Genomic DNA, 15,000 nt, shown 5'->3' with positions numbered 1-15,000 from the left:
GCACATGACTACTGCAAAATATAGGTAACTGTTCGTCAGTGAAGCAGTTACGGACTCTGCACAATAATCCAAGTTTCTTTGAAGCGGTTTTAGCAAGTGATCTAACATGAGAGGTCCAGCTGAGGGCAATGTGATGTGAAACACCGACAATTTCAATACTTTTAGAGATAGGAATATAAGTAGCACTGAAAGTAATAAAGGAATCAGGCAACATCTGTCTATTAGTAAATTGTATATATTTGGTTTTACTGGCGTTAAATGACACAATGTTGTTTTGTCCCCATTCAGTAACCTTAGATAAGTCTTGATTTAAGGAGACTGCTGTTCTGAGTCGTGAGTTAGAAATATTAAACTTTGTAAATGGGTGTTTAAGTGTAAGTGAACTGTGAAGTGCTGAGTCATCTGCATATGAATGGATGGGATTATGAGTTGATAAGAGATCAATAATATAAATTAAGAACAGGGTTGGAGCCAGAACTGATACTTGTGGTACGCCGGCATTAACAGAGTGGAAATAGGAATATAATTCTACTTTTTCCTCTTGTCTTCTTGTCGCAGAGATATGACGAAATCAGAGGAACAAAAGATGATTGGCCACAGCAAGGGAGTTTGGATGACAAGGAATGGTGCGCCACACTCTGTCAAAAGCTTTAGAAATATCACAGGCTGCTGCATGGGTTTCTGCATGTTGGTTGATTGATTGATGGATGGTATGAGTTAGAAATCTGAGTATATCAACAGTGGATCTTTCGTGGTGAAAAACATACTGTCTGTCACTCCCATCGAATGAGAAATAAACGCATACAAGTGCGCGCCCACGTACACTTACACATGCACAAACGTACGCACGCACCCACACACAAGCAAACATACACACATAAACAGAAAGAGAGCATTCATACATACATGCTGACAAATACCCTTCGTGAAATTCTTCCTCATACACACACACATACACACACACACACACACACACACACACTCTCTCTCTCTCTCTCTCTCTCTCTCACACACACACACACACACACACACACACACACACACACACACACGTCATGCTTTCAAACAGGCACCCCAGTTGACTCACAAACGTGCCCCAAGACAAAACAAACTGAAGTCTTAACGAAGGACTTGTCTCGAGATGCAAAAAAACAACTCGATCTTTAATACGGCTTTTGAGTTTGCCTTAATTGCTTTCCTTCAGGCTGTCCTTCCATAGTAAAAATTTTTAACGGAACAACAGTAAAGCAGTAAATAATAGGGTAAATGAAGGACTTGTATGAGCTGGAGAAAATGCTTACTCTGTCATATTGCTATTTTGCCTTGATTTGTCTCACTCACACACACACACACACACACACACACACACACACACACACACACACACACACACACACACACACACACACACACACACACACACACACACACACACACACACACACAAACACACACACACGCACACACACACACGCACACACACACACACACACACACACACACAAAGTAAAAAACATCACTAAACCCCCTCAGAACGATAACCTTTTCTTAATTCTCAGTTCTGGCAGACGATTTTCCTTATTGTACGGGAAAGACATGGTAGTGAGAGGGTTAACGCCCCATACACACCGCTGTTATCGCGTTTATCACAACCATACGCGGCGCCAGTTATCAGTCAAGGCCCAATATGTCTACAGCAGAGGCCCTATATACCTGGTGTTCCGGAAATGCGGGTGCCTTCGTGGGATGGCACCGATATAGGCGAGCGATTCCTCTGCCCTGTTACACACATGTCCTCAGCTCCCTCCCTACCAATGAGGGGAGGATGGTGGTCTGCCAGGGATTGGGTAATTTCAGCCTCTAGTCCACCAAGTGCTCAGATCAACTTGGGGCTACACTGTTAACTACCCAAGGAAATGTGAAAAACTTTAGTAGGTTAAGTTCGGGTAATAAATGCGGTATCAATGGGTCTAGTTCTCAGCCGTACTGGAACAAGAGATACCGGCAATCGTATGGGGGATTTAGGGGGATTTACTGTATGAGGGATACCATTTTTGTTCATTTTGTTCAGATGAACCTGGGGTTGTTGCTACTACTAGTACTAGTCAAATCGACCCTCCAATCTGACTAATTTGGCCATCGACTAAGCTATATGGGGATAGGGACCTTTGGACAGAAATATCTCATTGGTTACTAGCCAAAGCAACCCTCCAATCCGACTAATTTGGCCACCTACTGAGTTGAAATGGGCCAGGGATCTCTGGGTAGAAATGTCTCCTTGGTTACTAGTCAAATCAACCCTCCAGTTTTACTACACCTGGTCATCGACTGAGCTAAAAGGGGATAGGTATCTTTGAACAGAAATACGCCTCCTTGGTTACTAGTCAAATCAATCCCCCAGTCTGACTAAACTGGTCACTGACTGTGCTGGAAGATGTTAACGAAATTTGGGCAGATATATCTCCTTGGTTACTAGTCAAATCAACCCTCAAATCTGACTACATCTGGCGTAAACTGAACTGAAAAGTGCTAGGGATTTTTGTCAGGTAAGAGGAAATGCGATATTGGCCTTGTGGTTTCTAGGGTAGGTATGGGTATTATAATAAGCAATAGAAGGTCAATCATAAAAATAACTCATATAAATCACAGTACAGTATATCTTATGGTACTTTTGCACATTAAAACTTGTGTGTGTGTGTGTGTGTGTGTGTGAGAGAGAGAGAGAGAGAGAGAGAGGGGGGGGGTCTGTGAAAGGGGGGAAAATGAAGAAACGGAAGGAGAAGAGACCGAGAGACAAGAAAGTGAGCAAGCAGGAGCTAATGAGACAGTGTGAGTGAGAGCTAACAGGTGGCAGGAGTGAATGAGTCAGAGAGAGAGAGAGAGAGAGAGAGAGAGAGAGACAGAGACAGAGACAGACAGAGAGAGAGAGAGAGAGAGAGAGAGAGAGCAAATGTGTGTGTGTGTGTGTGTGTGTGTGTGTGTGTGTGTGTGTGTGTGTGTGTGTGTATATAAGTGATGTATACAGAGTAGTAATGTGTGTACACGTGTAGGTGGAGTATGGTACGGGGGAGGCAGGTAGGCAGGGCAGCGGCTTGTGTGGTAGGGAGGGAGTGAGATGGGGAGGTGAGGGGGATTCTAGGCAGGGGGGTAAGGGAGAGCCAACACAGAACGAGCAGCTTACTACACTGTTGCCTGGAGCGAGTGCCACAGGTGCCTCCCTCATACCTCACCTCACCTCACTCACCTGTCTCTCACTTAACCTACCTGCCTCCCCTGATGGCCATTAAAATCACATCAGGTAAGTGTTAAGTCGCACCTTCCTCATTCATTCCATTTTTTTTTTTTTTTAACTCATCCCACTAATTTTGACTCTCAAGTTGATTCTAAAAAGTTCAGGTAAGTTACACATTTATCCCATCACCTACCTTGCTTTTACCTGTTCTCATATTGATTAAAAATTACTTCAGGTAAAGTAACGCGGTAAACCTTCCTCCACGTTCCATTTTACCTGTCTCACACCTCATCTCCCTCTCACCTGAGCCTATAAGTTCAGTGGATTAGGGCTCTTTCTAATACCTCTTGTTTTGATATAGATTTTGCGTATTTCACCTCCAACAAATATTCCTTAATCGTAAATCTTCCATACTTCACCTCAATTTACAACACATCTTCCTTTATGATAATTTTTGAGTATTTCACCATAATGTTCTCTTTACTGTCTTTTTCATCTCTTTAACATCACCACACCTGACCTATATAACACAAGTAAATATCAAAGTGCCTCTAGAAAATAAATCGGTAAGGAAGAGGTGCTAGTAAACCTTCTAAAATTCTGCTCCTACTCCTTAACCCTCTTCCCACTCGCATTTATCCTACCTCACACCTCTTTATCTCTCTAACTGATTAAAATATGTTCAAAGAAGTTACATATTCATCCCCTCTCCTACACTGCCTTTATCTGTCGTCATGTTAATTAAAAAAATAGGTGAGATAGGCGTTCAACCTTCCTTCTCCCCTCCATTTTACCTGTCTCACACCTTTTCACCTCTAGAAAAGTTTTTTTTTTTTTTAGTTTACTTATTTTAGTCTCTCTCTCTCTCTCTCTCTCTCCTCTCTCTCTCTCTCTACTAAAATACTTAGACTAAAATAAGTTCAAATAAATCAAACGTTCACACCTTTCCTTCGTACCTACCTGGCAATCTTTTACCTATTGATTAGAACTGGCTGAGGTAAGTTACAGGTTAGTTCGTTCACTTTACCTGGTCCGAATTTTTGTCATTCTGTACCTTCTTCCACGTTGCTCAGTGACAGAAATGACAATACTACGGCTCTACATCCTTTCCCAAGCACTTCTTCGTGACCAGCATTATATTCTGATGTTGATCTATTGTAAAAGCATTCAGGATGGACAGATGGCGATTCTATGCTAGGTAAGAGAGAGAGAGAGAGAAAGAGAGAGAGAACATCAGTCCTTTCCTCCTACTCTTCCTATTACCCGCCCCACACACCTTTACCTGGTTAGAAGTAAATTAAAATAAGCCAGTTATTCTCCCATATACCTGTCTAACACCACTTCACCTCAAGTAAATAAGGAGCAATTTTAACCATTGATTTCTGAGTGCTGAAGCTATATTAAAACTGCTTATTTTTTTTTATAGCTTTCATTCATGCAGCTATCAAAGACTTCACAAACATATAAGAATCTTGTTATACTTTTAGCTTCACTCATACAGCTATAAAACACATTCTCTCTCTCTCTCTCTCTCTCTCTCTCTCTCTTTCAACACCTCAATCTACTATACATGGAAGTGTGTCCACATATAAATGCTAAAATATTTAAGAATTTTTATACATATATCAAATACGGCAGAATTTTTATACATGCTAAAAAAAAAAAAACTACAGAATTAATACACTCTTAAATATTACAAAACTTCCCTATAGAACATAATACTGAAGAATTTTTATAAGCAAAAACGAAAGAATCAAAATCTGAGCCAGAGAAATTTGGTCCTTTTCACAGATTTGCATACACAAATAAATAAAGCAAAAGCAAATCAATAAAACAAGTCAAAATCAAGATCGGTTCATGTCTGGAGGTCATAGGCAGGGAGAAAGAAAAAGTGGGCCAAAAATGTCAAGAGTTGACTATAGTTCACTCACCTTTACTTAGCACAAATTTCTTCCCTTTTGTAGCTGATTTCCCGTCGCTCAGTGGCAAAATAAAACATCCGTCCTATAGCACTTCTTCATGACTAGCATCATATTCTAATGTTAATCTCTTGCTACAGCTTAACATTCAAGATGACAAGAGAATAATTTTGCGTCTAGTTAAAGTGAACAGAGTATGGCTGTTATAAAAGCCTAATAGGAATGGTTAACTCATGCATTAGAAAACTAGAAAGAAATGAGATGAGAATACGTAGATAGACAGATGAGGTGAAGAAAAGGGCATAACAATGAGCGTACGTCAAGAGAAGTGTAGAACTAGATTTTTTTTTAATTCTTGGGAAAAATTAATGAATAAAAAATGGGAAAACGAACAAAGGAACAAACAAAAATTCCTCACAGAAAAAATAACTTAATGCTCTCTCTCTCTCTCTCTCTCTCTCTCTCTCTCACACACACACACACACACACACACACTGCTTTACACTTGTGGCTATTCAATCTCTTTGACATCCACCACCACACACACAGACACACACACACACACACACACACACACACACACACACACACATATGTCAACACCCGCAACCGACCAATTATTTTCTCAACGTCTGCAGTCTGTCAGGGATATTCTCAGCCTCCACAACGATAACTTATTTCGCACGATAACTTACCGGAACGATAACTTATTTCCCACGTTAACTCACCTCCCCTGGCGACTGAGGCGAAGGAAGCACACTACACTAAAGTATGAGAAGGAGGGACACTCTCTCTCACGTTCAGGGAAGGAGTGAGAAAGTGGAAGCCAGAACTCATTACTGACATGATACTGTCGGAGAAGTTTCGCTCAAGGCAGTAAAAACCCTATCAAACCTAACTTAACCAAACTTAACCTAACCTACCCCAATTTAACCTAACCTAACCCAACCCAAACTAACCTAACCCAACCCTATTCAAACTAACCTAACCTAACCTGACCTAACCAGAAAACCTAACCTAGCCCAACCCTACGCAAACTAACCTAACCTAACCTAATTTAACCTTATCCAACCCTATCCAAACTGGCTTAACTTAACCTAACCTCCCTACTGCTTTCTCTCTGCACCCCTTACCTCTTACCAGTGCCAGGAACGCCCCCATCGCCGCTATCTCTTGCTGTGTGTGATAGTGCCAGCTGGGAAGGAGATAAGACACGGTGCTGCTCTGGGCACGATACCCCTTATCATTCACCTCAGTCGTTCTTCGTGGGTTCAGTGATGCTCCTCGTGGTTCTGTGAAAAGTGAAAGAAAAAAAAGTTATCGGGTTGGTGGTCCTGAAAAAATAGTGGGCATTGAACAGTAGAGGGTAATTTAACAAGACTGACTGAATTAGGCACCGTCCACCTGCCACATAAATTACCTGTAACGTTAAAATAGTGGAGACTGAGTTAGATAGGCTATATTTCAAAATGGTGATCTGAATGGAAGCCTACATTTCTGAGGGCTAGTCGTGTTTTACCTACAGAAACTATTATTTCGGACACTATTATCGATCCACTTCATTACGGTAAATAAGAGGACGGTGATCGATGACTTTCGAAACCCAGTGATGCTGTCTTACTAACCCAGCCAAATTACCACAGTAATGTGTAGGAATTTCATAAATGTTCAACGAAAAAGTGAACCGATATTCCTGGTTGATGGCCAAGAGTAGTCGGATTGGATGGTTGGTTTAAACAGTAACCAAGGTGATCCATACCTACCTTATAACCGCGGGACATCGAATTTTATGCAACCTCGATTCAGAATTCAGCTTGTGTGACCCAGTTCCGTCAGATAAAAACAAACCATGGTGAAAATCTGATTTGACAAGATACTCTACAGACCTCGCTTTCTATACTCCTCTCACACTAACTTGACTCAGATTTTCGTCCTCATCCAGTCTATTTCAAGTAGTCCAGTGGCAGAATAAGACAATACTACGACTCTACATTTCCACTCCACTTCATGAACAGGATCATTTTCTAGTGTTAAACTGTAATAGGCCAGCACTCAAGATGGAGGGATGGCAATTTTAGGCCAGGTTAGAGCCAAAATATCACAGCATCATTTCTTAGTGTTAATCTACTGTTGCACCTCAGCATAATAAGATGGAGGGGTGGCGATTTTAGGCCAAGTTAAGGTAAAAAAAAGTAATGTCGCGAAGTAAAATAATAAAGAATAATAATGTTAAAATACCAGGCAACCTCCAATTCCCAGTCCTATAAAAGGCTAAGGATCAGAGATAGGAAGGGCAGAGAACTATACTCTTCATACTTCAACTTGGCCTAGAATTGCCATCTCTCCATCTTTAATGCTGAGCTGTAATTTGAGAGTAACACTAGAATATAATGCTAGTCACGAAGATGTGCTACGGAAAGGATGTACAGCCGTAGTATTGCCTTTTTATGGTAATGTTTAAAAATACACACACACACACACACACACACACACACACACACACACACACACACACACACACACACCAAAAACACCCTCACCATTCTCCACTATACTTTATTTGGCCTAAAACTGCCAACCTCCCATCTTGAATACTGTGATGCAACAAGAGATTAGCATTAATATACGATGTTAGTCACGAAGAAGTGCTATGGAAAGGCCGTAGAGCCATTGCACTGTCTCTTCTGCCGCCGAGTTACATGAAATGGCAAATGGACGAAAATCTGAGCCAAGTTAGGGTGAAAGAACTATATACAGAGTAACTAGCCAGCAGGGACTATCATGTTAGAAAAAAAACAAAAAAAGGTGCTTGTATCACATTCTTAAATGCTTGAAGCTGCACAAACTCTTTTAAAAAAATATATGGTGTCTAAGAAATATTTATTACGATTTCAAAAGCTTCAAGGATCATAAAAAACTAAAAAAAAAAAATCGCGTTGTGGGAAAATGTATTAAAACTCTAAATCCTTCAAAAATCATAAACGCCAAAAATAAATGATAAATAAATAAATAAATACGCAAATAAATACATACAGTGTTATCGTGCTGTGACAAAGATACTAAAATTCCAAATGCTTACAGTACTATAACCCCCCCAAGAAAAAATTATAGCCAATACCACAGCAACCGGGAAAAAAAAAAAAAAAAACTATCGCGTAATGACAAAAAAAATGTACTGACTCTAAAACCTAGCAGCATCAAACACACCTAAAGAAAAAAAAAAAAAAAAGGAGAAAAAGACAAGGAAAAAAGTAAGAAAAAAAAACGAAAAAGAAAAAAGAAAAAAAAAAAAAAGATATTAAAATCTGTCAGTCAAGATAACAGAGACATGGCCGGCTCATTTTTCCGTGAGTATTAAATCTACTTCATATATCTACTCCAGGTGATGCAGGAAGTTTCGTAATGCATCCTCCTTAGCGATTTAGTCTGCATATTACACCTTGGCATTCACCTGTGTGTTACCTATATCGCTTTAATATCGATATAGTTTACATTAATAATATATAACAAAATACTGGGGTATTATGTGAAGAATAAACAGCTTAGGAAGAGATGTTACGCAATTTCCAAAGCCCCGAAGCTGCTATCCCGGTGTGTGTGTGTGTGTGTGTGTGTGTGTGTGTGTGTGTGTGTGTGTGTGTGTGTGTGTGTGTGTGTACATTAATCCACTATCATTCAAACATCGTTTCACTCATTCACTCTACATCCATGCATCCATACATACGTCACTTTACCCATTCATTACTCAGCTATTTACTAAATTAGCTACTGCATCTGGTGAGAGAGAGAGAGAGAGAGAGAGAGTGGGGGGGAGGGGAAAAGGCGGCTCACACTAAGAAATGGACTCCCTCTAACACCTAAAAGCACTTGTAAGCAGGTGTGTGGCAAGCAGGTGGGAGGGTGTGTGATGGTAGGTGTGTGGGGAGACAGGTGGTTGATGGCAGGTGTGTGGGGAGACACGTGTGTGATGGCAAGTGTGTGTGGAAAAAGGTGTGTGACAGCAGATAAAGAGAAAGGTATGTAGAGAGGCAGATGTGTGGGGAGACAGGTGTGTGAGGGCAGGTGTGTGAGGGCAGGTGTGCGGGGAGAAAGGTGTGTGATGGCAGGTGTATGATGAGACAGGTGTGTGATGGCAGGTGTATGATGAGACAGGTGTGTGATAGCAGGTGTGTGGGGAGTCAGGTATGTGGAGAAAGGTGTGCTGGGAGACAGGTGCGTAAGGTGGCAAGTGTTCTTCAGGTGGAGGAAGCCTGAAAGGGGTCATAATAAACAAACTGACACATAATAACATCCAATATTTATTCACTCTTCTAAGGCCAGATAAACCCCGCCCAGCTCCCTATCGCTATCCATTCACAAGTTATTCATGTTCTTGGATATATCTTACACGGTACTCATTGAATGCACTGATAAATCTCCCTAATATCCAACATTTTTACTGCTGCCTCTAGGATGTTACAGGCACAGAAAGCGAGGTATATACATTGCATAGGGTTACCTCGCCTTACCTGACTTATTGGTGTTGCTGATGATTAACTCTAGTCTGTAATTAGGTGAAATGACACGTAATTTTCTGAACTAAGGGTAAATAGGATTCGTTTGATTTAGGTTAAGTTAATTTAGGCTGACGTTAGGCTGATAGTACCTGCCCTCTCGCCTAATGTGTGGTAGTATGTAGCAGACACTCTCTCTCTCTCTCTCTCTCTCTCTCTCTCTCTCATTTATGTGCCTACTCAGTCCATATTATAACACATCCACCAATCCTTCCCCCCCCACACACAAAATCCACTACACACGCACACGGAAACACACACACACACACACACACACACACGCACACACACACACACACACAAACACACACACACCTGTATATTTGTTTACCTGGACGCCAATACAGGTGCTTCCTCTCTCTCTCTCTCTCTCTCACACACACACACACACACACACACACACACACACACACACACACACACACACACACACACACACACACACACTCGACTCCGATATCGTCTTTAATTTATTCATACTACCTCCAGACGATTTTCCTCATCTAACACCTGTTTATCTACTTTTTATCTACTACAGGTGTGTCTGAAGCTAATTACATAGAGAGGGACTGGGATGCAGACGCAAGTGTACAGAAACGGTAATTTGTGTGGGTTGCTCTCTCTCTCTCTCTCTCTCTCTCTGAATCCCAAATGGGTGATGATGATGATAATGATGATGATCTATATCTACCTATCTATCATCCTATCTATCTATTTGTCTATCTATCTAGCTATCAATCTATCTATCTACCTGTATATCTATCTAGCTATCAATCTATCTATTCTACCTATTTATACAGGGTGGTCCATATATACCGCTCCTCTTGCACTCCGCCAGTCAGTTTCTTGTGTGCCGTCTACCTTGCATCATTCATTCATTCCCTGCTCATATAGTCACACCCACACCCACACCTGCAGACTGAGCACTTCCCACAACACATATGATTTCGCCAGGTGAGTTTATTGGAGCGCTATATATGGACGACCCTGAACATCAACCTATCTACCTTCCTATTTATCTATCTATCTTGCTGTCTGTCTATCTATTTATCTATCAAAATTGTCATACGCCGCACTGTAGACTTAAAAAAAAAAGCTGATAAGGCCGATAACAGGTTCAGATAAGGCATATATTCTAACACCGGTAAAAGTGATTAGTCATGAGAGAGAGAGAGAGAGAGAGAGAGAAATTAATTATGGGGGATGATGGCTGTGTGTGTGTGTGTGTGTGTGTGTGTGTGTGCTATCAATGTACCTAACTAACAGGTGTTGAACTATATGTATGTCTAATCCAAGGCCAGGTCATTAAATACACACATACATACACATTCCCTCTCTCTCTCTCTCTCTCTCTCTCTCTCTCTCTCTCTCTCTCTCTCTCTCTCTCATTAATCACACACACACACACACACACACACACGTGAAGTTAAGTATACACTCAAGGTTATACTGAAGCCTGATATAGCACGAGACTAATTAGCACATTATACACTGTCACCATACCTGAATGCAAAACCGCACCAAACGATACTGCTTTTCCTCTGACATGACCTAAAACTACCATCTCTCCATCCTTGATACTGAGTTGTAACAGCAGATTAAAACGAGAATTTAATGCTAGTCACGAAGAAGTACCATGGAGAGGAGGTCAGCCATAGCATTGTCTTTCTGCCACTGAGCTACGCGAAATAAGCTGCAAAAGGACGAAAACCCGGGCCAAGTTAGAGTAAAAACAGTATGACATTATAACATATACTCTCTTCAATTAAACACATATACACCAAATTCTACACAATAATACACTCCATACACTGTAACATTTACCATACTAAGAGGCTAATACAAACATCATGCATTATACATCACGTTATATATACCACACCAGACTAAATAATATACAAATCATACATAAACACACCACACCCCCATAGGTAACCCGCCATACACCATACCACATAAATCATACACCCAACTGACCATTTATTTCAGCGTCAGTAGTTCTTTGTTGTATTCTGTCATCTTACAAGGCAAATGTATGGTGTATAGTGCTGGACAAAAATAATGATCCACTTCAGAACGATAAATAGCGACACAATGATCAAGGATTTAAAAACCATAGTGATGCCATTTTCGGAGTCTAACAAACTCTTCAGAATATCATATAAGTTTCAAAATTGTTCGATTAATAAGTATATATATATATATATATATATATATATATATATATATATATATATATATATATATATATATATAAAGGTGCTGTACAATCACGGACATAAATACTGATCCACTTCATAATGAAATATAACGATAAAGTGATCAATGATATATGAAACCCAGAGCTGAGATCTTTGTAATTCAGCAAACTTTTCAGAACATCATGTGGGAGTTTCACAAGCGTTCGACCTGAAAGTAAAACGATACTGATGTCAGCAACTTGGGTACTTTCGGTCAGTATTTCCTTTACACTGCCTCAAAACTGCAGGTCGTGTGCTAGGTCGCTTTGATTATATAACACCTCCTCTGTAACTATTTATTCTGCTCATTACACCTCAATACTTCGTTATACGGTATGAAAACGATATAAACTACACTATGACGATTTTAAAATGAAATAAGCCGTACAGATGAAATTGCTGAGGGTTAATATGCAAAATTAATGTAGGAATGAGTCGCCTTGGTTGTTACCGGTTTTTCACCTGAGGGAACTGGGTAACTTCCTCAACTACACAAGGTGAGGCTTGAGACAGAAGTTGGATTGAGTCTCTTCAGTTATTTGACTATAACTGACCATTAACTGGGCTGGATGGAGCTGAGTATATTCGTCTGGTTAGAGAGAGAGAGAGAGAGTGAGAGAGAGAAAGTTATAATAAGAATTTTTTACATCATCGTTGTGAAAATTTCAAAACGAAATAATCGCTCAATAAATTTAGAATATATATACAGCCTATTTTTCGCTAGTGTGGGTTGTTTTATAAATTCTTCGTTCAAAGAAATTATTCATAACCTAGTGGAAATATTGAGGTGATTCAAGAGAGTGCATGCGAGGCTAACTGACGTGTGTGTGTGTGTGTGTGTGTGTGTAAAGTGATGTAAACAAGTGAAATATTAGGGCAGGGAGACAATAAGCCTCTCTCGGCCTTGGAGTATTAGCCTTCGGAGAAAAGTGAAAAAAAATATGAAGCGAAATATTAGGGCAGGAAACATGCTACGCCCCTCTCAACCTAAGAATATTAAACAGCAGAGAAAATTAAAAGAAGAGGTAAATTTAGAACAGGAAGCTATACCACGCCTCTCTCAACCAAGGAATATTAGCCAGCAGAGGACGGTTAGAAGAGGTGAAATATTAAGGATGTGGAACCTACCAAGCCCCTCTCAACTAGGAATATTAGCCAGCAGAGGAAATTTAGAAGAAGTGAAATATTTGGGCAGGGAATGCTACCAAGCCTCTCTCAGCCTAGGAATGTTAGCCGAGGAAGAAGTGAAATACTGGGACGTTTTCTAAGTGACACAGGAGCCTTAGTAAACTACCTGTATGTCGACCTTCAACGATGTGACAAAAAAAAAATAATAATAATAAAAGGTAAAATGAAAAATAAATCGCTAAGGAAGAGGTGCTATGAAGCCTGCAAAGTCAATGTGAAAAAGAGATACTAACCTAACTTTTGCCCCAGACCGTACACAATGGAAAATATTAATATAACGCGTTTACTTTAACCTAAAAAGATCTCTGACCCCTTTCGGCTCAGTTAATGGCCAGGTGCAGTCACTCTGGAAGGCCGATTAGACTAGTAACCAAGGAGACTCACTATAACCTCATAACAAAGGCCCATTGAATTTTCCGCAGCAACGACTTATAATTCAGGTCAGCGAAAATGAACCTGCCTGAGTTACGTGGCTCCGGAAATGTTTTCAGGTGGTTTAGTCATGTGGACGGGATGGAGAATATGCGACTGACTAGGAGTGTGAGTGAGGTAGAGGGGGCAAGGTGGAGGGGGAGGCCGAGGATGAGATGGAGAGGTGGATGGGAGAGGGAGTGTGGATTGGAGAGAGTCAAGTCTGATGGTGGACTGGGTGACATGGAGACGATTCGTTTGTGGCTACCCCTTACGATATTAAGACGTCTGGCGATAGTTAAATAGATAGGTAGACAGATGGATAGACAGACAGACGGATACACACAGACAGACGGACAAACTACAGATAGGTAGGTTGACAGAAACAGACAGATAGACAGAAAGGTTGACATACACAGACACTGACTGATAGAAAGACAGAGATAGATTGATAGACAGATATATAGATAGAGAGATAGATAAACAGATAGATAGATAGACAGACAGATGGATAGATATAGAGTACACAGAGAGATAGACAGACAGACAGACAGATAGATAGACAGACAGACAGACAATCAACTCTTCGGCATCTTGAAGTTCATGGCCAATAGACACCGCCCAATCAACAACACCAGCCAATCGACGACGAGCTTCTTAAATTTCAACTCTGAGGTGTGTTTTTAAATGTGGTGGGCTTGATACACGGTCGCCATGAACAGCAGTATGATTGACGCGTGCAGGAAGCCAAAATACCACGCCACACCACCTAATACCACCACATCACACGCACATGCACACCACAGCCTCAAAAACGCGCACGCACGCACGCACGCACGCACACACACACACACACACACACACACACACACACACACACACACACACACACACACACACACACACACTTTTTTTTCTTCAGGGATAAACGTAACTTATTCTTTTTCTTCTTCAGTCGTAAGTATAAACCTCCTCCTCTCCCTTCTTCAAGCATAATTCTAACCCACCTCCTCCTTTTCTTCGTCTTCTTCTGTCTCCTATTCCTTCTCCTCCACCTCCTTTCCTCTTCTACTTCTTTCTTCTCCTCCTCCTCCTCCCCCTACACCCCCTCCCTCTCCTCTTCTCCCTCCTCCTTTCCTCCTGCTTCAGACACAAACCTAAACCCTCTTCCTCTTCCCCAGGCATACCCCTACGGACGGCCTTCTCTTTCGTGACGGCGATGGTTGCTGGGGCCTTGTTAGCCATCGTTACCACCATGCCGTCACACCACTCAGGCTCCAGGAACTTCAGGTGATTAGAGGCCTACGGTTGTTAGTGGGGTCAATTTAGGAAGGAGGGATGTCAGTGGTTGAGTAGTTAGGGGAAGGGGTCATAATGAAAGGAAAACATCTCCTAAATTTGATAAGGTCGAGAGAGAGAGAGAGAGAGAGAGAGAGAGTGTGTGTGTGTGTGTGTGT

Source organism: Coenobita brevimanus, chromosome 22 (genome assembly GCF_032717465.1).
Source record: "Coenobita brevimanus isolate Jiangsu-jjx chromosome 22, ASM3271746v2, whole genome shotgun sequence".
NCBI lineage: Eukaryota > Metazoa > Arthropoda > Malacostraca > Decapoda > Coenobitidae > Coenobita > Coenobita brevimanus.
The sequence above is the reverse complement of the archived record's forward strand: the minus strand, read 5'-3'. Positions refer to the sequence as shown.